The 24,578-nt window shown below is 64.1% G+C and overlaps 1 long non-coding RNA gene across 1 annotated transcript in view; it reads left to right on the top strand.

Annotated features, from left to right (window-relative positions):
• The window catches only part of LOC140491239 (uncharacterized), a 266,163-nt gene that overhangs the window by 46,654 nt on the left and 194,931 nt on the right, over positions 1-24,578 (top strand). The gene's annotated exons all lie outside the window — the stretch shown is intronic.

Genomic DNA, 24,578 nt, shown 5'->3' with positions numbered 1-24,578 from the left:
CGCTCACCACGCCCCGCTCACCACACCCTGCTCACCACACCCCGCTCACCACACCCGACTCACCACACCCTGCTCATCACGCCCCGCTCACCACGCCCCGCTCACCACACCCTGCTCACCACACCCCGCTCACCACACCCGACTCACCACACCCTGCTCATCACACCCCGCTCACCACACCCCGCTCACCACACTCTGCTCACCACACCCTGCTCACCACTCCCCACTCACCACAACCCGCTCACCACACCCCGCTCACCACACCCTGCTCACCACACCCTGCACACCACACCCTGCTCATCACACCCTGCTCACCACACCCTGCTCATCATACCCCGCTCACCACTCCCCACTCACCACACCCCGCTCCCCACACTCTGCTCACCACTCCCCACTCACCACACCCTGCTCACCACACCTTGCTCACCACACCCCGCTCACCACACCCCGCTCACCACACCCCACTCACCACACCCCACTCACCACACGCTGCTCACTACACCCTGCTCATCACACGCCGCTCACCACACCCCGCTCACCAGACACTGCTCACCACACCACACTCACCACATACTGCTCACCACACCCCGCTCACCACACCCTGCGCACCACACCCTGTGCACCACACCCTGCTGACCAGACACTGCTCACCACATACTTCTCACCACACCCCGCTCTCCACACCCCGCTCACCACACCCCGCTCTCCACACCCTGCGCACCACACTCTGCTCACCACACCCCGCTCACCACACCCCGCTCATCACACCCCGCTCACCACACCCCACTCACCACACCCTGCTCATCACACCCTGCTCACCACACCCTGCGCACCACAGCCTGCTCACCACATACTGCTCACCACACCCTGCTCACCACACCCCGCTCACCACACCCTGCGCACCACACCCTGCTCACCACACCCTGCTCACCACACCCAGCTCACCACACCCAGCGCACTACACCCTGCTCACCACATACTGCTCACCACACACTGCTCACCACACCCTGCGCACCACACCCTGCTGACCAGACACTGCTCACCACATACTGCTCACCACACCCCACTCACCACTTACTGCTCACCACACCCCGCTTTCCACACCCTGCTCATCACACCCCGCTCACCACACCCCGCTCACCACACCCTGCTCACCACACCCTGCTCACCACACCCCACTCACCACACTCTACTCACCACACCCTGCTCAGCACACCCCGCTCACCACACACCGCTCACCACACCCCGCTCACCACACTCTACTCACCACACCCTGCTCAGCACACCCCACTCACCACTCCCCACTCCCCACACCCCGCTCACCACACCCCGCTCACCACACACCGCTCACCACACCCCGCTCACCACAGCTTGCTCACCACACCCCGCTCACCACACACCGCTCACCACACCCCGCTCACCACAGCTTGCTCACCACACCCCGCTCACCACACCCCGCTCACCACACACTGCTCATCACACTCTGCTCACCACACCCTGCTCACCACTCCCCACTCACCACACCATGCTCACCACACCCTGCTCACCACTCTCCACTCACCACACCCCGCTCACCACACCCCGCTCACCACAGCTTGCTCACCACACCCCGCTCACCACACCCCACTCACTACACCCTGCGCAGCACACCGTGCTCACCACACCCCGCTCACCACACCCTGCTGACCACACCGTGCTCTCCACACCCTGCGCACCACACCCTGCTCATCACACCCCGCTCACCACACACTGCTCACCACATCCCGCTCACCACACCCCGCTCACCACACCCCACTCACCACACCCTGCTGACCACACCGTGCTCTCCACACCCTGCGCACCACACCCTGCTCATCACATCCCGCTCACCACACACAGCTCACCACATCCCAATCACCACACCCGGCGCACCAAACCCTGCTCACCACATCCTGTTCACCACACCCCGCTCACCACACACTGCTCACCACACCCTGCGCACTACACCTTGCTGACCTCACCCTGCTCACCAGACACTGCTCACCACACCCCACTCACCACATACTGCTCACCACACCCCGCTCACCACACCCTGCTCACCACACCTCCTCAACACGCCCTGTTCACCACACCCCGCTCACCACACACTGCTCATCACACCCTGAAAACCACGCCCCGCTCACCACACCCTGCTCAACACACCATATACACCACACCCCGCTCACCACACCCTGCTCAACACACCATATACACCACACCCCGCTCACCACACCCTGCTCACCACACCCTGCTCAACAGAACCCGCTCACCACACCCAGCTCACCACACCCTGCTCACCACACCCTGCGCAGCACACCGTGCTCACCACACCCCGCTCACTACACCCTGCTGACCACACCGTGCCCTCCACACTCTGCTCATCACACCCCGCTCGCCACACACAGCTCACCACATCCCGCTCACCACACCCGGCGCACCAAACCCTGGTTCACCACATCCTGTTCACCACACCCCGCTCACCACACACTGCTCACCACACCCTGCGCACCACACCTTGCTGACCACACCCTGCTCACCAGACACTGCTCACCACACCCCACTCACCACATACTGCTCACCACACCCCACTCACCACACCCTGTGCACCACACCCTGCTCATCACACCCCGCTCACCACACCCTGCGCACCACTCACTGCTCACCACACCCTGCTCACCACACCCTGCTCACCACACACTGCTCACCACACCCTGCGCACCACACCCTGCTGACCAGACACTGCTCACCACATACTGCTCACCACACCCTGCTCACCACATACTGCTCACCATACCCCGCTCTCCACACCCTCCGCACCACACCCTGCTCACCACACCCCGCTCACCACACCCGACTCACCACACCCTGCTCATCACACCCCGCTCACCACGCCCCGCTCACCACACCCTACTCACCACACCCTGCTGATCACACCCCGCTCACCACACCCCGCTCACCACACCCTTCTCACCACACCCTGCTCATCACACCCTGCTCACCACACCCTGCGCACCACACACTGCTCACCACATACTGCTCACCACATACTGCTCACCACATACTGCTCACCACACCCCGCTCACCACACCCTGCGCACCACACCCTGCTCACCACACCCTGCTCACCACACCCGGCGCACCACACCCTGCTGACCAGACACTGCTCACCACATACTGCTCACCACACCCCACTCACCACTTACTGCTCACCACACCCCGCTCTCCACACCCTGCGCACGACACCCTGCTCACCACACCCCGCTCACCACACCCGACTCACCACACCCTGCTCATCACACCCCGCTCACCACGCCCCGCTCACCACACCCCGCTCACCACACCCCGCTCACCACACCCCGCTCACCACTCCCCGCTCACCACATCCCGCTCACCACACCCTGCTCACCACTCCTCACTCACCACAACCCGCTCACCACACCCCGCTCACCTCACTCTGCACATCACACCCCGCTCACCACACCCTGCTCACCACGCCCCGCTCACCACACGCTGGTCCCCACACCCCGCTCACCACACCCGACTCACCACACCCTGCTCATCACGCCCCGCTCACCACGCCCCGCTCACCACACCCTGCTCACCACGCCCCGCTCACCACACCCTGCTCACCACACCCCGCTCACCACACCCGACTCACCACACCCTGCTCATCACGCCCCGCTCACCACGCCCCGCTCACCACACTCTGCTCACCACACCCCGCTCACCACACCCCGCTCACCACACTCTGCTCACCACACCCCGCTCACCACACCCCGCTCACCACTCCCCGCTCACCACATCCCGCTCACCACACCCTGCTCACCACTCCTCACTCACCACAACCCGCTCACCACACCCCGCTCACCTCACTCTGCACATCACACCCCGCTCACCACACTCTGCACATCACACCCCGCTCACCACACCCTGCTCATCACGCCCCGCTCACCACACCCCACTCACCACAACCCGCTCACCACACCCCGCTCACCACACCCTGCTCACCAGACCCTGCACACCACACCCTGCTCATCACACCCTGCTCACCACACCCTGCTCATCATACCCCGCTCACCACTCCCCACTCACCACACCCCGCTCCCCACACTCTGCTCACCACTCCCCACTCACCACACCCTGCTCACCACACCTTGCTCACCACACCCCGCTCACCACACCCCGCTCACCACACCCCACTCACCACACCCCGCTCACCACACGCTGCTCACTACACCCTGCTCATCACACGCCGCTCACCACACCCCGCTCACCAGACACTGCTCACCACACCACACTCACCACATACTGCTCACCACACCCCGCTTTCCACACCCTGCGCACCACACACTGCTCACCACTCCCCGCTCACCACGCCCCACTCACCACACCCTGCTCATGACACCCCGCTCACCACACCCCGCTCACCACACCCTGCTCACCACACCCTGCGCACCACACCCTGCTCACCACATACTGCTCACCACATACTGCTCACCACACCCCGCTCACCACACCCTGCTCAACACACACTGCTCACCACACCTTGCTCACCACACCCTGCTCATCACTCCCCGCTCACCACACCCTGCCCACCACATCCCGCTCACCACACCCTGCGCACCACACCCTGCTCACCACACCTTGCTCACCACACCCTGCTCATCACATCCCGCTCACCACACCCCGCTCACCGCACCCTGCTCACCACACCCCGCTCACCACACCCCGCTCACCACACCCTGCTCACCACACCCCGCTCACCACACCCTGCTCATCACACCCCGCTCACCACACCCCGCTCACCACACCCTGCTCACCACACCCTGCTCACCACACCCCACTCACCACACTCTACTCACCACACCCTGCTCAGCACACCCCGCTCACCACACACCGCTCACCACACCCCGCTCACCACACTCTACTCACCACACCCTGCTCAGCACACCCCACTCACCACTCCCCACTCCCCACACCCCGCTCACCACACCCCGCTCACCACACACCGCTCACCACACCCCGCTCACCACAGCTTGCTCACCACACCCCGCTCACCACACACCGCTCACCACACCCCGCTCACCACAGCTTGCTCACCACACCCCGCTCACCACACCCCGCTCACCACACACTGCTCATCACACTCTGCTCACCACACCCTGCTCACCACTCCCCACTCACCACACCATGCTCACCACACCCTGCTCACCACTCTCCACTCACCACACCCCGCTCACCACACCCCGCTCACCACAGCTTGCTCACCACACCCCGCTCACCACACCCCACTCACTACACCCTGCGCAGCACACCGTGCTCACCACACCCCGCTCACCACACCCTGCTGACCACACCGTGCTCTCCACACCCTGCGCACCACACCCTGCTCATCACACCCCGCTCACCACACACTGCTCACCACATCCCGCTCACCACACCCCGCTCACCACACCCCACTCACCACACCCTGCTGACCACACCGTGCTCTCCACACCCTGCGCACCACACCCTGCTCATCACATCCCGCTCACCACACACAGCTCACCACATCCCAATCACCACACCCGGCGCACCAAACCCTGCTCACCACATCCTGTTCACCACACCCCGCTCACCACACACTGCTCACCACACCCTGCGCACTACACCTTGCTGACCTCACCCTGCTCACCAGACACTGCTCACCACACCCCACTCACCACATACTGCTCACCACACCCCGCTCACCACACCCTGCTCACCACACCTCCTCAACACGCCCTGTTCACCACACCCCGCTCACCACACACTGCTCATCACACCCTGAAAACCACGCCCCGCTCACCACACCCTGCTCAACACACCATATACACCACACCCCGCTCACCACACCCTGCTCAACACACCATATACACCACACCCCGCTCACCACACCCTGCTCACCACACCCTGCTCAACAGAACCCGCTCACCACACCCAGCTCACCACACCCTGCTCACCACACCCTGCGCAGCACACCGTGCTCACCACACCCCGCTCACTACACCCTGCTGACCACACCGTGCCCTCCACACTCTGCTCATCACACCCCGCTCGCCACACACAGCTCACCACATCCCGCTCACCACACCCGGCGCACCAAACCCTGGTTCACCACATCCTGTTCACCACACCCCGCTCACCACACACTGCTCACCACACCCTGCGCACCACACCTTGCTGACCACACCCTGCTCACCAGACACTGCTCACCACACCCCACTCACCACATACTGCTCACCACACCCCACTCACCACACCCTGTGCACCACACCCTGCTCATCACACCCCGCTCACCACACCCTGCGCACCACTCACTGCTCACCACACCCTGCTCACCACACCCTGCTCACCACACACTGCTCACCACACCCTGCGCACCACACCCTGCTGACCAGACACTGCTCACCACATACTGCTCACCACACCCTGCTCACCACATACTGCTCACCATACCCCGCTCTCCACACCCTCCGCACCACACCCTGCTCACCACACCCCGCTCACCACACCCGACTCACCACACCCTGCTCATCACACCCCGCTCACCACGCCCCGCTCACCACACCCTACTCACCACACCCTGCTGATCACACCCCGCTCACCACACCCCGCTCACCACACCCTTCTCACCACACCCTGCTCATCACACCCTGCTCACCACACCCTGCGCACCACACACTGCTCACCACATACTGCTCACCACATACTGCTCACCACATACTGCTCACCACACCCCGCTCACCACACCCTGCGCACCACACCCTGCTCACCACACCCTGCTCACCACACCCGGCGCACCACACCCTGCTGACCAGACACTGCTCACCACATACTGCTCACCACACCCCACTCACCACTTACTGCTCACCACACCCCGCTCTCCACACCCTGCGCATGACACCCTGCTCACCACACCCCGCTCACCACACCCGACTCACCACACCCTGCTCATCACACCCCGCTCACCACGCCCCGCTCACCACACCCCGCTCACCACACCCCGCTCACCACACCCCGCTCACCACTCCCCGCTCACCACATCCCGCTCACCACACCCTGCTCACCACTCCTCACTCACCACAACCCGCTCACCACACCCCGCTCACCTCACTCTGCACATCACACCCCGCTCACCACACCCTGCTCACCACGCCCCGCTCACCACACGCTGGTCCCCACACCCCGCTCACCACACCCGACTCACCACACCCTGCTCATCACGCCCCGCTCACCACGCCCCGCTCACCACACCCTGCTCACCACGCCCCGCTCACCACACCCTGCTCACCACACCCCGCTCACCACACCCGACTCACCACACCCTGCTCATCACGCCCCGCTCACCACGCCCCGCTCACCACACCCTGCTCACCACACCCCGCTCACCACACCCCGCTCACCACACTCTGCTCACCACACCCTGCTCACCACTCCCCACTCACCACAACCCGCTCACCACACCCCGCTCACCACACCCTGCTCACCACACCCTGCACACCACACCCTGCTCATCACACCCTGCTCACCACACCCTGCTCATCATACCCCGCTCACCACTCCCCACTCACCACACCCCGCTCCCCACACTCTGCTCACCACTCCCCACTCACCACACCCTGCTCACCACACCTTGCTCACCACACCCCGCTCACCACACCCCGCTCACCACACCCCACTCACCACACCCCGCTCACCACACGCTGCTCACTACACCCTGCTCATCACACGCCGCTCACCACACCCCGCTCACCAGACACTGCTCACCACACCACACTCACCACATACTGCTCACCACACCCCGCTCACCACACCCTGCGCACCACACCCTGTGCACCACACCCTGCTGACCAGACACTGCTCACCACATACTTCTCACCACACCCCACTCTCCACACCCCGCTCACCACACCCCGCTCTCCACACCCTGCGCACCACACTCTGCTCACCACACCCCGCTCACCACACCCCGCTCATCACACCCCGCTCACCACACCCCACTCACCACAGCCTGCTCACCACATACTGCTCACCACACCCTGCTCACCACACCCCGCTCACCACACCCTGCGCACCACACCCTGCTCACCACACCCTGCTCACCACACCCAGCTCACCACACCCAGCGCACCACACCCTGCTCACCACATACTGCTCACCACACACTGCTCACCACACCCTGCGCACCACACCCTGCTGACCAGACACTGCTCACCACATACTGCTCACCACACCCCACTCACCACTTACTGCTCACCACACCCCGCTTTCCACACCCTGCGCACCACACACTGCTCACCACTCCCCGCTCACCACGCCCCACTCACCACACCCTGCTCATGACACCCCGCTCACCACACCCCGCTCACCACACCCTGCTCACCACACCCTGCGCACCACACCCTGCTCACCACATACTGCTCACCACACCCCGCTCACCACACCCTGCTCAACACACACTGCTCACCACACCTTGCTCACCACACCCTGCTCATCACTCCCCGCTCACCACACCCTGCCCACCACATCCCGCTCACCACACCCTGCGCACCACACCCTGCTCACCACACCTTGCTCACCACACCCTGCTCATCACATCCCGCTCACCACACCCCGCTCACCGCACCCTGCTCACCACACCCCGCTCACCACACCCCGCTCACCACACCCTGCTCACCACACCCCGCTCACCACACCCTGCTCATCACACCCCGCTCACCACACCCCGCTCACCACACCCTGCTCACCACACCCTGCTCACCACACCCCACTCACCACACTCTACTCACCACACCCTGCTCAGCACACCCCGCTCACCACAAACCGCTCACCACACCCCGCTCACCACACTCTACTCACCACACCCTGCTCAGCACACCCCACTCACCACTCCCCACTCCCCACACCCCGCTCACCACACCCCGCTCACCACACACCGCTCACCACACCCCGCTCACCACAGCTTGCTCACCACACCCCGCTCACCACACACCGCTCACCACACCCCGCTCACCACAGCTTGCTCACCACACCCCGCTCACCACACCCCGCTCACCACACACTGCTCATCACACTCTGCTCACCACACCCTGCTCACCACACCCTGCTCACCACTCCCCACTCACCACACCATGCTCACCACACCCTGCTCACCACTCTCCACTCACCACACCCCGCTCACCACACCCCGCTCACCACTCTCCACTCACCACACCCCGCTCACCACACCCCGCTCACCACAGCTTGCTCACCACACCCCGCTCACCACACCCCACTCACTACACCCTGCGCAGCACACCGTGCTCACCACACCCCGCTCACCACACCCTGCTGACCACACCGTGCTCTCCACACCCTGCGCACCACACCCTGCTCATCACACCCCGCTCACCACACACTGCTCACCACATCCCGCTCACCACACCCCGCTCACCACACCCCACTCACCACACCCTGCTGACCACACCGTGCTCTCCACACCCTGCGCACCACACCCTGCTCATCACATCCCGCTCACCACACACAGCTCACCACATCCCAATCACCACACCCGGCGCACCAAACCCTGCTCACCACATCCTGTTCACCACACCCCGCTCACCACACACTGCTCACCACACCCTGCGCACTACACCTTGCTGACCTCACCCTGCTCACCAGACACTGCTCACCACACCCCACTCACCACATACTGCTCACCACACCCCGCTCACCACACCCTGCTCACCACACCTCCTCAACACGCCCTGTTCACCACACCCCGCTCACCACACACTGCTCATCACACCTTGAAAACCACGCCCCGCTCACCACACCCTGCTCAACACACCATATACACCACACCCCGCTCACCACACCCTGCTCACCACACCCTGCTCAACAGAACCCGCTCACCACACCCAGCTCACCACACCCTGCTCACCACACCCTGCGCAGCACACCGTGCTCACCACACCCCGCTCACTACACCCTGCTGACCACACCGTGCCCTCCACACTCTGCTCATCACACCCCGCTCGCCACACACAGCTCACCACATCCCGCTCACCACACCCGGCGCACCAAACCCTGGTTCACCACATCCTGTTCACCACACCCCGCTCACCACACACTGCTCACCACACCCTGCGCACCACACCTTGCTGACCACACCCTGCTCACCAGACACTGCTCACCACACCCCACTCACCACATACTGCTCACCACACCCCACTCACCACACCCTGTGCACCACACCCTGCTCATCACACCCCGCTCACCACACCCTGCGCACCACTCACTGCTCACCACACCCTGCTCACCACACCCTGCTCACCACACACTGCTCACCACACCCTGCGCACCACACCCTGCTGACCAGACACTGCTCACCACATACTGCTCACCACACCCTGCTCACCACATACTGCTCACCATACCCCGCTCTCCACACCCTCCGCACCACACCCTGCTCACCACACCCCGCTCACCACACCCGACTCACCACACCCTGCTCATCACACCCCGCTCACCACGCCCCGCTCACCACACCCTACTCACCACACCCTGCTGATCACACCCCGCTCACCACACCCCGCTCACCACACCCTTCTCACCACACCCTGCTCATCACACCCTGCTCACCACACCCTGCGCACCACACACTGCTCACCACATACTGCTCACCACATACTGCTCACCACATACTGCTCACCACACCCCGCTCACCACACCCTGCGCACCACACCCTGCTCACCACACCCTGCTCACCACACCCGGCGCACCACACCCTGCTGACCAGACACTGCTCACCACATACTGCTCACCACACCCCACTCACCACTTACTGCTCACCACACCCCGCTCTCCACACCCTGCGCACGACACCCTGCTCACCACACCCCGCTCACCACACCCGACTCACCACACCCTGCTCATCACACCCCGCTCACCACGCCCCGCTCACCACACCCCGCTCACCACACCCCGCTCACCACACCCCGCTCACCACTCCCCGCTCACCACATCCCGCTCACCACACCCTGCTCACCACTCCTCACTCACCACAACCCGCTCACCACACCCCGCTCACCTCACTCTGCACATCACACCCCGCTCACCACACCCTGCTCACCACACCCTGCACACCACACCCTGCTCATCACACCCCGCTCACCACACTCTGCTCACTACACCCTGCTCATTACACCCTGCTCACCACACTCTGCTCACCACACCCTGCTCACCACACCCTGCTCATCATACCCCGCTCACCACTCCCCACTCACCACACCCCGCTCCCCACACTCTGCTCACCACTCCCCACTCACCACACCCCGCTCACCACACCCCGCTCACCACACCTTGCTCACCACACCCCGCTCACCACACCCCGCTCACCACACCCCACTCACCACACCCCGCTCACCATACGCTGCTCACCACACCCTGCTCATCACACCCCGCTCACCACACCCCGCTCACCAGACACTGCTCACCACACCACACTCACCACATACTGCTCACCACACCCCGGCACCACACCCTGCGCACCACACCCTGTGCACCACACCCTGCTGACCAGACACTGCTCACCACATACTTCTCACCACACCCCGCTCTCCACACCCTGCGCACCACACCCTGCTCACCACACCCCGCTCACCACACCCTGCTCATCACACCCTGCTCACCACGCCCCGCTCACCACAGCCCACTCACCACACCCTGCTCATCACACCCCGCTCACCACACCCCACTCACCACACCCTGCTCATCACACCCTGCTCACCACACCCTGCGCACCACAGCCTGCTCACCACATACTGCTCACCACACCCTGCTCACCACACCCCGCTCACCACACCCTGCGCACCACACCCTGCTCACCACAGCCCGCTCACCACACCCAGCTCACCACACCCTGCGCACCACACCCTGCTCACCACATACTGCTCACCACACACTGCTCACCACACCCTGCGCACCACACCCTGCTGACCAGACACTGCTCACCACATACTGCTCACCACACCCCACTCACCACTTACTGCTCACCACACCCCGCGTTCCACACCCTGCGCACCACACCCTGCTCACCACACCCCGCTCACCACACCCGACTCACCACACCCTGCTCATCACACCCCGCTCACCACGCCCCGCTCACCACACCCTGCTCATGACACCCCGCTCACCACACCCCACTCACCACACCCTGCTCACCACACCCTGCTCACCACACCCTGTTCATCACACCCCGCTCACCACACCCCGCTCACCACACCCTGCGCACCACACCGTGCTCACCACACCCCGCTCACCACACCCTGCTCATCAAACCCTGCTCACCACACTCTGCTCACCACACCCCGCTCACCACACCCTGCTCACCACACCCTGCGCACCACACCATGCTCACCACATACTGCTCACCACATACTGCTCACCCCACCCTGCGCACCACATACTGCTCACCAACCCCGCTCACCACACCCTGCGCACCACACCCTGCTCACCACACCCCGCTCACCACACCCTGCTCACCACACCCTGCGCACCACACCCTGCTCACCACATACTGCTCACCACACCCCGCTCACCACACCCTGCTCACCACACCCTGCGCACCACACCCTGCTCACCACATACTGCTCACCACATACTGCTCACCCCACGCTGCTCACCACACCCCGCTCACCACACCCTGCGCACCACACCCTGCTCACCACACCCCGCTCACCACACCCTGCTCACCACATCCTGCGCACCACACCCTGCTCACCACATACTGCTCACCACACCCCGCTCACCACACCCCGCTCACCACACCCTGCGCACCACACCGTGCTCACCACACCCCGCTCACCACACCCTGCTCATCACACCCTGCTCACCACACCCTGCGCACCACACCATGCTGACCACACCCTGCTGACCAGACACTGCTCACCACATACTGCTCACCACACCCCGCTCACCACACCCCACTCACCACATACTGCTCACCACACCCTGCTCACCACACCCCGCTCACCACACCCTGCTCATCACACCCTGCTCACCACACCCTGCTCACCACACCCCACTCACCACACCCTGCTCACCACACCCCGCTCACCACACCCCACTCACCACACCCTGCTCACCACACCCTGCTCTCCACTCCGCGCTCACCACACCCTGCTCATCACACCCTGCTCACCACACCCCACTCACCACACCCTGCTCACCACACCCCGCTCACCACACCCTGCTCACCACACCCTGCGCACCACACCCTGCGCACCACATACTGCTCACCACACCCCGCTCACCACACCCTGCTCACCACACCCTGCTCACCACACCCCGCTCACCACACCCCGCTCACCACACCCTGCTCACCACACCCCACTCACCACACCCTGCTCAACACACCCTGCCCACCACACCCTGCTGACCAGACACTGCTCACCACATACTGCTCACCACACCCCGCTTTCCACACCCTGCGCACCACACCCTGCTCACCACACCCCGCTCACCACACCCGACTCACCACACCCTGCTCATCACACCCCGCTCACCACGCCCCGCTCACCACACCCTGCTCATGACACCCCGCTCACCACACCCCACTCACCACACCCTGCTCATCACACACCGCTCACCATACCCTACTCATCACACCCTGCTCACCCCACCCTGCGCACCACATACTGCTCACCAACCCCGCTCACCACATCCTGCGCACCACACCCTGCTCACCACACCCCGCTCACCACACCCTGCTCACCACACCCTGCGCACCACACCCTGCTCACCACATACTGCTCACCACACCCCGCTCACCACACCCTGCTCACCACACCCTGCGCACCACACCCTGCTCACCACATACTGCTCACCACATACTGCTCACCCCACGCTGCTCACCACACCCCGCTCACCACACCCTGCGCACCACACCCTGCTCACCACACCCCGCTCACCACACCCTGCTCACCACATCCTGCGCACCACACCCTGCTCACCACATACTGCTCACCACACCCCGCTCACCACACCCCGCTCACCACACCCTGCGCACCACACCGTGCTCACCACACCCCGCTCACCACACCCTGCTCATCACACCCTGCTCTTCACAACCCGCTCACCACACTCTGCTCACCATACCCCGCTCACCACACCCTGCTCATCACACCCCGCTCACCACACCCTGCTCACCACACCCTGCTCACCACACCCTGCTCACCACACCCTGCTCACCACACCCTGCGCACCACACCCTGCGCACCACATACTGCTCACCACACCCCGCTCACCACACCCTGCTCACCACACCCTGCGCACCACACCATGCTTACCACACCTTGCTGACCAGACACTGCTCACCACACCCCACTCACCACATACTGCTCACCACACCCCGCTCACCACACCCTGCGCACCACACCCCGCTCACCACACCCCACTCACCACACCCTGCTCACCACACCCTGCTCACCACACCCCGCTCACCACACCCTGCTCATCACACCCTGCTCACCACACCCTGCTCACCACACCCCACTCACCACACCCTGCTCACCACACCCCGCTCACCACACCCCACTCACCACACCCTGCTCACCACTCCGCGCTCACCACTCCGCGCTCACCACACCCTGCTCACCACACCCTGCTCAACAGAACCCGCTCACCACACCCAGCTCACCACACCCTGCTCACCACACCCTGCGCAGCACACCGTGCTCACCACACCCCGCTCACTACACCCTGCTGACCACACCGTGCCCTCCACACTCTGCTCATCACACCCCGCTCGCCACACACAGCTCACCACATCCCGCTCACCACACCCGGCGCACCAAACCCTGGTTCACCACATCCTGTTCACCACACCCCGCTCACCACACACTGCTCACCACACCCTGCGCACCACACCTTGCTGACCACACCCTGCTCACCAGACACTGCTCACCACACCCCACTCACCACATACTGCTCACCACACCCCACTCACCACACCCTGTGCACCACACCCTGCTCATCACACCCCGCTCACCACACCCTGCGCACCACTCACTGCTCACCACACCCTGCTCACCACACCCTGCTCACCACACACTGCTCACCACACCCTGCGCACCACACCCTGCTGACCAGACACTGCTCACCACATACTGCTCACCACACCCTGCTCACCACATACTGCTCACCATACCCCGCTCTCCACACCCTCCGCACCACACCCTGCTCACCACACCCCGCTCACCACACCCGACTCACCACACCCTGCTCATCACACCCCGCTCACCACGCCCCGCTCACCACACCCTACTCACCACACCCTGCTGATCACACCCCGCTCACCACACCCCGCTCACCACACCCTTCTCACCACACCCTGCTCATCACACCCTGCTCACCACACCCTGCGCACCACACACTGCTCACCACATACTGCTCACCACATACTGCTCACCACATACTGCTCACCACACCCCGCTCACCACACCCTGCGCACCACACCCTGCTCACCACACCCTGCTCACCACACCCGGCGCACCACACCCTGCTGACCAGACACTGCTCACCACATACTGCTCACCACACCCCACTCACCACTTACTGCTCACCACACCCCGCTCTCCACACCCTGCGCACGACACCCTGCTCACCACACCCCGCTCACCACACCCGACTCACCACACCCTGCTCATCACACCCCGCTCACCACGCCCCGCTCACCACACCCCGCTCACCACACCCCGCTCACCACACCCCGCTCACCACTCCCCGCTCACCACATCCCGCTCACCACACCCTGCTCACCACTCCTCACTCACCACAACCCGCTCACCACACCCCGCTCACCTCACTCTGCACATCACACCCCGCTCACCACACCCTGCTCACCACACCCTGCACACCACACCCTGCTCATCACACCCCGCTCACCACACTCTGCTCACTACACCCTGCTCATTACACCCTGCTCACCACACTCTGCTCACCACACCCTGCTCACCACACCCTGCTCATCATACCCCGCTCACCACTCCCCACTCACCACACCCCGCTCCCCACACTCTGCTCACCACTCCCCACTCACCACACCCCGCTCACCACACCCCGCTCACCACACCTTGCTCACCACACCCCGCTCACCACACCCCGCTCACCACACCCCACTCACCACACCCCGCTCACCATACGCTGCTCACCACACCCTGCTCATCACACCCCGCTCACCACACCCCGCTCACCAGACACTGCTCACCACACCACACTCACCACATACTGCTCACCACACCCCGGCACCACACCCTGCGCACCACACCCTGTGCACCACACCCTGCTGACCAGACACTGCTCACCACATACTTCTCACCACACCCCGCTCTCCACACCCTGCGCACCACACCCTGCTCACCACACCCCGCTCACCACACCCTGCTCATCACACCCTGCTCACCACGCCCCGCTCACCACAGCCCACTCACCACACCCTGCTCATCACACCCCGCTCACCACACCCCACTCACCACACCCTGCTCATCACACCCTGCTCACCACACCCTGCGCACCACAGCCTGCTCACCACATACTGCTCACCACACCCTGCTCACCACACCCCGCTCACCACACCCTGCGCACCACACCCTGCTCACCACAGCCCGCTCACCACACCCAGCTCACCACACCCTGCGCACCACACCCTGCTCACCACATACTGCTCACCACACACTGCTCACCACACCCTGCGCACCACACCCTGCTGACCAGACACTGCTCACCACATACTGCTCACCACACCCCACTCACCACTTACTGCTCACCACACCCCGCGTTCCACACCCTGCGCACCACACCCTGCTCACCACACCCCGCTCACCACACCCGACTCACCACACCCTGCTCATCACACCCCGCTCACCACGCCCCGCTCACCACACCCTGCTCATGACACCCCGCTCACCACACCCCACTCACCACACCCTGCTCACCACACCCTGCTCACCACACCCTGCTCATCACACCCCGCTCACCACACCCCGCTCACCACACCCTGCGCACCACACCGTGCTCACCACACCCCGCTCACCACACCCTGCTCATCAAACCCTGCTCACCACACTCTGCTCACCACACCCCGCTCACCACACCCTGCTCACCACACCCTGCGCACCACACCATGCTCACCACATACTGCTCACCACATACTGCTCACCCCACCCTGCGCACCACATACTGCTCACCAACCCCGCTCACCACACCCTGCGCACCACACCCTGCTCACCACACCCCGCTCACCACACCCTGCTCACCACACCCTGCGCACCACACCCTGCTCACCACATACTGCTCACCACACCCCGCTCACCACACCCTGCTCACCACACCCTGCGCACCACACCCTGCTCACCACATACTGCTCACCACATACTGCTCACCCCACGCTGCTCACCACACCCCGCTCACCACACCCTGCGCACCACACCCTGCTCACCACACCCCGCTCACCACACCCTGCTCACCACATCCTGCGCACCACACCCTGCTCACCACATACTGCTCACCACACCCCGCTCACCACACCCCGCTCACCACACCCTGCGCACCACACCGTGCTCACCACACCCCGCTCACCACACCCTGCTCATCACACCCTGCTCACCACACCCTGCGCACCACACCATGCTGACCACACCCTGCTGACCAGACACTGCTCACCACATACTGCTCACCACACCCCGCTCACCACACCCCACTCACCACATACTGCTCACCACACCCTGCTCACCACACCCCGCTCACCACACCCTGCTCATCACACCCTGCTCACCACACCCTGCTCACCACACCCCACTCACCACACCCTGCTCACCACACCCCGCTCACCACACCCCACTCACCACACCCTGCTCACCACACCCTGCTCTCCACTCCGCGCTCACCACACCCTGCTCATCACACCCTGCTCACCACACCCCACTCACCACACCCTGCTCACCACACCCTGCTCACCACACCCCGCTCATCACACCCTGCTCACCACACCCTGCTCACCACACCCCGCTCACCACACCCTGCTCACCACACCCTGCGCACCACACCCTGCGCACCACATACTGCTCACCACACCCTGCTCACCACACCCTGCTCACCACACCCTGCTCACCACACCCCGCTCACCACACCCCGCTCACCACACCCTGCTCACCACACCCCACTCACCACACCCTGCTCAACACACCCTGCCCACCACACCCTGCTGACCAGACACTGCTCACCACATACTGCTCACCACACCCCGCTTTCCACACCCTGCGCACCACACCCTGCTCACCACACCCCGCTCACCACACCCGACTCACCACACCCTGCTCATCACACCCCGCTCACCACGCCCCGCTCACCACACCCTGCTCATGACACCCCGCTCACCACACCCCACTCACCACACCCTGCTCATCACACACCGCTCACCATACCCTACTCATCACACCCTGCTCACCCCACCCTGCGCACCACATACTGCTCACCAACCCCGCTCACCACATCCTGCGCACCACACCCTGCTCACCACACCCCGCTCACCACACCCTGCTCACCACACCCTGCGCACCACACCCTGCTCACCACATACTGCTCACCACACCCCGCTCACCACACCCTGCTCACCACACCCTGCGCACCACACCCTGCTCACCACATACTGCTCACCACATACTGCTCACCCCACGCTGCTCACCACACCCCGCTCACCACACCCTGCGCACCACACCCTGCTCACCACACCCCGCTCACCACACCCTGCTCACCACATCCTGCGCACCACACCCTGCTCACCACATACTGCTCACCACACCCCGCTCACCACACCCCGCTCACCACACCCTGCGCACCACACCGTGCTCACCACACCCCGCTCACCACACCCTGCTCATCACACCCTGCTCTTCACAACCCGCTCACCACACTCTGCTCACCATACCCCGCTCACCACACCCTGCTCATCACACCCCGCTCACCACACCCTGCTCACCACACCCTGCTCACCACACCCTGCTCACCACACCCTGCTCACCACACCCTGCGCACCACACCCTGCGCACCACATACTGCTCACCACACCCCGCTCACCACACCCTGCTCACCACACCCTGCGCACCACACCATGCTGACCACACCTTGCTGACCAGACACTGCTCACCACACCCCACTCACCACATACTGCTCACCACACCCCGCTCACCACACCCTGCGCACCACACCCCGCTCACCACACCCCACTCACCACACCCTGCTCACCACACCCTGCTCACCACACCCCGCTCACCACACCCTGCTCATCACACCCTGCTCACCACACCCTGCTCACCACACCCCACTCACCACACCCTGCTCACCACACCCCGCTCACCACACCCCACTCACCACACCCTGCTCACCACTCCGCGCTCACCACTCCGCGCTCACCACACCCTGCTCACCACACCCTGCTCAACAGAACCCGCTCACCACACCCAGCTCACCACACCCTGCTCACCACACCCTGCGCAGCACACCGTGCTCACCACACCCCGCTCACTACACCCTGCTGACCACACCGTGCCCTCCACACTCTGCTCATCACACCCCGCTCGCCACACACAGCTCACCACATCCCGCTCACCACACCCGGCGCACCAAACCCTGGTTCACCACATCCTGTTCACCACACCCCGCTCACCACACACTGCTCACCACACCCTGCGCACCACACCTTGCTGACCACACCCTGCTCACCAGACACTGCTCACCACACCCCACTCACCACATACTGCTCACCACACCCCACTCACCACACCCTGTGCACCACACCCTGCTCATCACACCCCGCTCACCACACCCTGCGCACCACTCACTGCTCACCACACCCTGCTCACCACACCCTGCTCACCACACACTGCTCACCACACCCTGCGCACCACACCCTGCTGACCAGACACTGCTCACCACATACTGCTCACCACACCCTGCTCACCACATACTGCTCACCATACCCCGCTCTCCACACCCTCCGCACCACACCCTGCTCACCACACCCCGCTCACCACACCCGACTCACCACACCCTGCTCATCACACCCCGCTCACCACGCCCCGCTCACCACACCCTACTCACCACACCCTGCTGATCACACCCCGCTCACCACACCCCGCTCACCACACCCTTCTCACCACACCCTGCTCATCACACCCTGCTCACCACACCCTGCGCACCACACACTGCTCACCACATACTGCTCACCACATACTGCTCACCACATACTGCTCACCACACCCCGCTCACCACACCCTGCGCACCACACCCTGCTCACCACACCCTGCTCACCACACCCGGCGCACCACACCCTGCTGACCAGACACTGCTCACCACATACTGCTCACCACACCCCACTCACCACTTACTGCTCACCACACCCCGCTCTCCACACCCTGCGCACGACACCCTGCTCACCACACCCCGCTCACCACACCCGACTCACCACACCCTGCTCATCACACCCCGCTCACCACGCCCCGCTCACCACACCCCGCTCACCACACCCCGCTCACCACACCCCGCTCACCACTCCCCGCTCACCACATCCCGCTCACCACACCCTGCTCACCACTCCTCACTCACCACAACCCGCTCACCACACCCCGCTCACCTCACTCTGCACATCACACCCCGCTCACCACACCCTGCTCACCACACCCTGCACACCACACCCTGCTCATCACACCCCGCTCACCACACTCTGCTCACTACACCCTGCTCATCACACCCTGCTCACCACACTCTGCTCACCACACCCTGCTCACCACACCCTGCTCATCATACCCCGCTCACCACTCCCCACTCACCACACCCCGCTCCCCACACTCTGCTCACCACTCCCCACTCACCACACCCCGCTCACCACACCCCGCTCACCACACCTTGCTCACCACACCCCGCTCACCACACCCCGCTCACCACACCCCACTCACCACACCCCGCTCACCACACGCTGCTCACCACACCCTGCTCATCACACCCCGCTCACCACACCCCGCTCACCAGACACTGCTCACCACACCACACTCACCACATACTGCTCACCACACCCCGGCACCACACCCTGCGCACCACACCCTGTGCACCACACCCTGCTGACCAGACACTGCTCACCACATACTTCTCACCACACCCCGCTCTCCACACCCTGCGCACCACACCCTGCTCACCACACCCCGCTCACCACACCCTGCTCATCACACCCTGCTCACCACGCCCCGCTCACCACAGCCCACTCACCACACCCTGCTCATCACACCCCGCTCACCACACCCCACTCACCACACCCAGCTCATCACACCCTGCTCACCACACCCTGCGCACCACAGCCTGCTCACCACATACTGCTCACCACACCCTGCTCACCACACCCCGCTCACCACACCCTGCGCACCACACCCTGCTCACCACAGCCCGCTCACCACACCCAGCTCACCACACCCTGCGCACCACACCCTGCTCACCACATACTGCTCACCACACACTGCTCACCACACCCTGCGCACCACACCCTGCTGACCAGACACTGCTCACCACATACTGCTCACCACACCCCACTCACCACTTACTGCTCACCACACCCCGCGTTCCACACCCTGCGCACCACACCCGACTCACCACACCCTGCTCATCACACCCCGCTCACCACGCCCCGCTCACCACACCCTGCTCATGACACCCCGCTCACCACACCCCACTCACCACACCCTGCTCACCACACCCTGCTCACCACACCCTGCTCATCACACCCCGCTCACCACACCCCGCTCACCACACCCTGCGCACCACACCGTGCTCACCACACCCCGCTCACCACACCCTGCTCATCAAACCCTGCTCACCACACTCTGCTCACCACACCCCGCTCACCACACCCTGCTCACCACACCCTGCGCACCACACCATGCTCACCACATACTGCTCACCACATACTGCTCACCCCACCCTGCGCACCACATACTGCTCACCAACCCCGCTCACCACACCCTGCGCACCACACCCTGCTCACCACACCCCGCTCACCACACCCTGCTCACCACACCCTGCGCACCACACCCTGCTCACCACATACTGCTCACCACACCCCGCTCACCACACCCTGCTCACCACACCCTGCGCACCACACCCTGCTCACCACATACTGCTCACCACATACTGCTCACCCCACGCTGCTCACCACACCCCGCTCACCACACCCTGCGCACCACACCCTGCTCACCACACCCCGCTCACCACACCCTGCTCACCACATCCTGCGCACCACACCCTGCTCACCACATACTGCTCACCACACCCCGCTCACCACACCCCGCTCACCACACCCTGCGCACCACACCGTGCTCACCACACCCCGCTCACCACACCCTGCTCATCACACCCTGCTCACCACACCCTGCGCACCACACCATGCTGACCACACCCTGCTGACCAGACACTGCTCACCACATACTGCTCACCACACCCCGCTCACCACACCCCACTCACCACATACTGCTCACCACACCCTGCTCACCACACCCCGCTCACCACACCCTGCTCATCACACCCTGCTCACCACACCCTGCTCACCACACCCCACTCACCACACCCTGCTCACCACACCCCGCTCACCACACCCCACTCACCACACCCTGCTCACCACACCCTGCTCTCCACTCCGCGCTCACCACACCCTGCTCATCACACCCTGCTCACCACACCCCACTCACCACACCCTGCTCACCACACCCTGCTCACCACACCCCGCTCATCACACCCTGCTCACCACACCCTGCTCACCACACCCCGCTCACCACACCCTGCTCACCACACCCTGCGCACCACACCCTGCGCACCACATACTGCTCACCACACCCCGCTCACCACACCCTGCTCACCACACCCTGCTCACCACACCCCGCTCACCACACCCCGCTCACCACACCCTGCTCACCACACCCCACTCACCACACCCTGCTCAACACACCCTGCCCACCACACCCTGCTGACCAGACACTGCTCACCACATACTGCTCACCACACCCCGCTTTCCACACCCTGCGCACCACACCCTGCTCACCACACCCCGCTCACCACACCCGACTCACCACACCCTGCTCATCACACCCCGCTCACCACGCCCCGCTCACTACACCCTGCTCATGACACCCCGCTCACCACACCCCACTCACCACACCCTGCTCATCACACACCGCTCACCATACCCTACTCATCACACCCTGCTCACCCCACCCTGCGCACCACATACTGCTCACCAACCCCGCTCACCACATCCTGCGCACCACACCCTGCTCACCACACCCCGCTCACCACACCCTGCTCACCACACCCTGCGCACCACACCCTGCTCACCACATACTGCTCACCACACCCCGCTCACCACACCCTGCTCACCACACCCTGCGCACCACACCCTGCTCACCACATACTGCTCACCACATACTGCTCACCCCACGCTGCTCACCACACCCCGCTCACCACACCCTGCGCACCACACCCTGCTCACCACACCCCGCTCACCACACCCTGCTCACCACATCCTGCGCACCACACCCTGCTCACCACATACTGCTCACCACACCCCGCTCACCACACCCCGCTCACCACACCCTGCGCACCACACCGTGCTCACCACACCCCGCTCACCACACCCTGCTCATCACACCCTGCTCTTCACAACCCGCTCACCACACTCTGCTCACCATACCCCGCTCACCACACCCTGCTCATCACACCCCGCTCACCACACCCTGCTCACCACACCCTGCTCACCACACCCTGCTCACCACACCCTGCTCACCACACCCTGCGCACCACACCCTGCGCACCACATACTGCTCACCACACCCCGCTCACCACACCCTGCTCACCACACCCTGCGCACCACACCATGCTGACCACACCTTGCTGACCAGACACTGCTCACCACACCCCACTCACCACATACTGCTCACCACACCCCGCTCACCACACCCTGCGCACCACACCCCGCTCACCACACCCCACTCACCACACCCTGCTCACCACACCCTGCTCACCACACCCCGCTCACCACACCCCGCTCATCACACCCTGCTCACCACACCCCGCTCACCACACCCCACTCACCACACCCTGCTCACCACTCCGCGCTCACCACTCCGCGCTCACCACACCCTGCTCATCACACCCTGCTCACCACACCCCACTCACCACACCCTGCTCACCACACCCTGTTCACCACACCCCGCTCATCACACCCTGCTCACCACACCCTGCTCACCACACCCTGCTCACCACACCCTGCGCACCACACCCTGCGCACCACATACTGCTCACCACACCCCGCTCACCACACCCTGCTCCCCACATCCTGCGCAGCACACCCTGCTCACCACACCCTGCTCACCACATCCTGCGCACCACACCCTGCTCACCATATACTGCTCACCACACCCCGCTCACCACAACCCGCTCACCACACCCTGCGCACCACACCGT

Source organism: Chiloscyllium punctatum, chromosome 19, assembly GCF_047496795.1.
Source record: "Chiloscyllium punctatum isolate Juve2018m chromosome 19, sChiPun1.3, whole genome shotgun sequence".
In the NCBI taxonomy this organism is placed as follows: Eukaryota; Metazoa; Chordata; class Chondrichthyes; order Orectolobiformes; family Hemiscylliidae; genus Chiloscyllium; species Chiloscyllium punctatum.
Note: the sequence above shows the minus strand (reverse complement) of the source record. Positions and strands in the feature narration are given on the sequence as shown.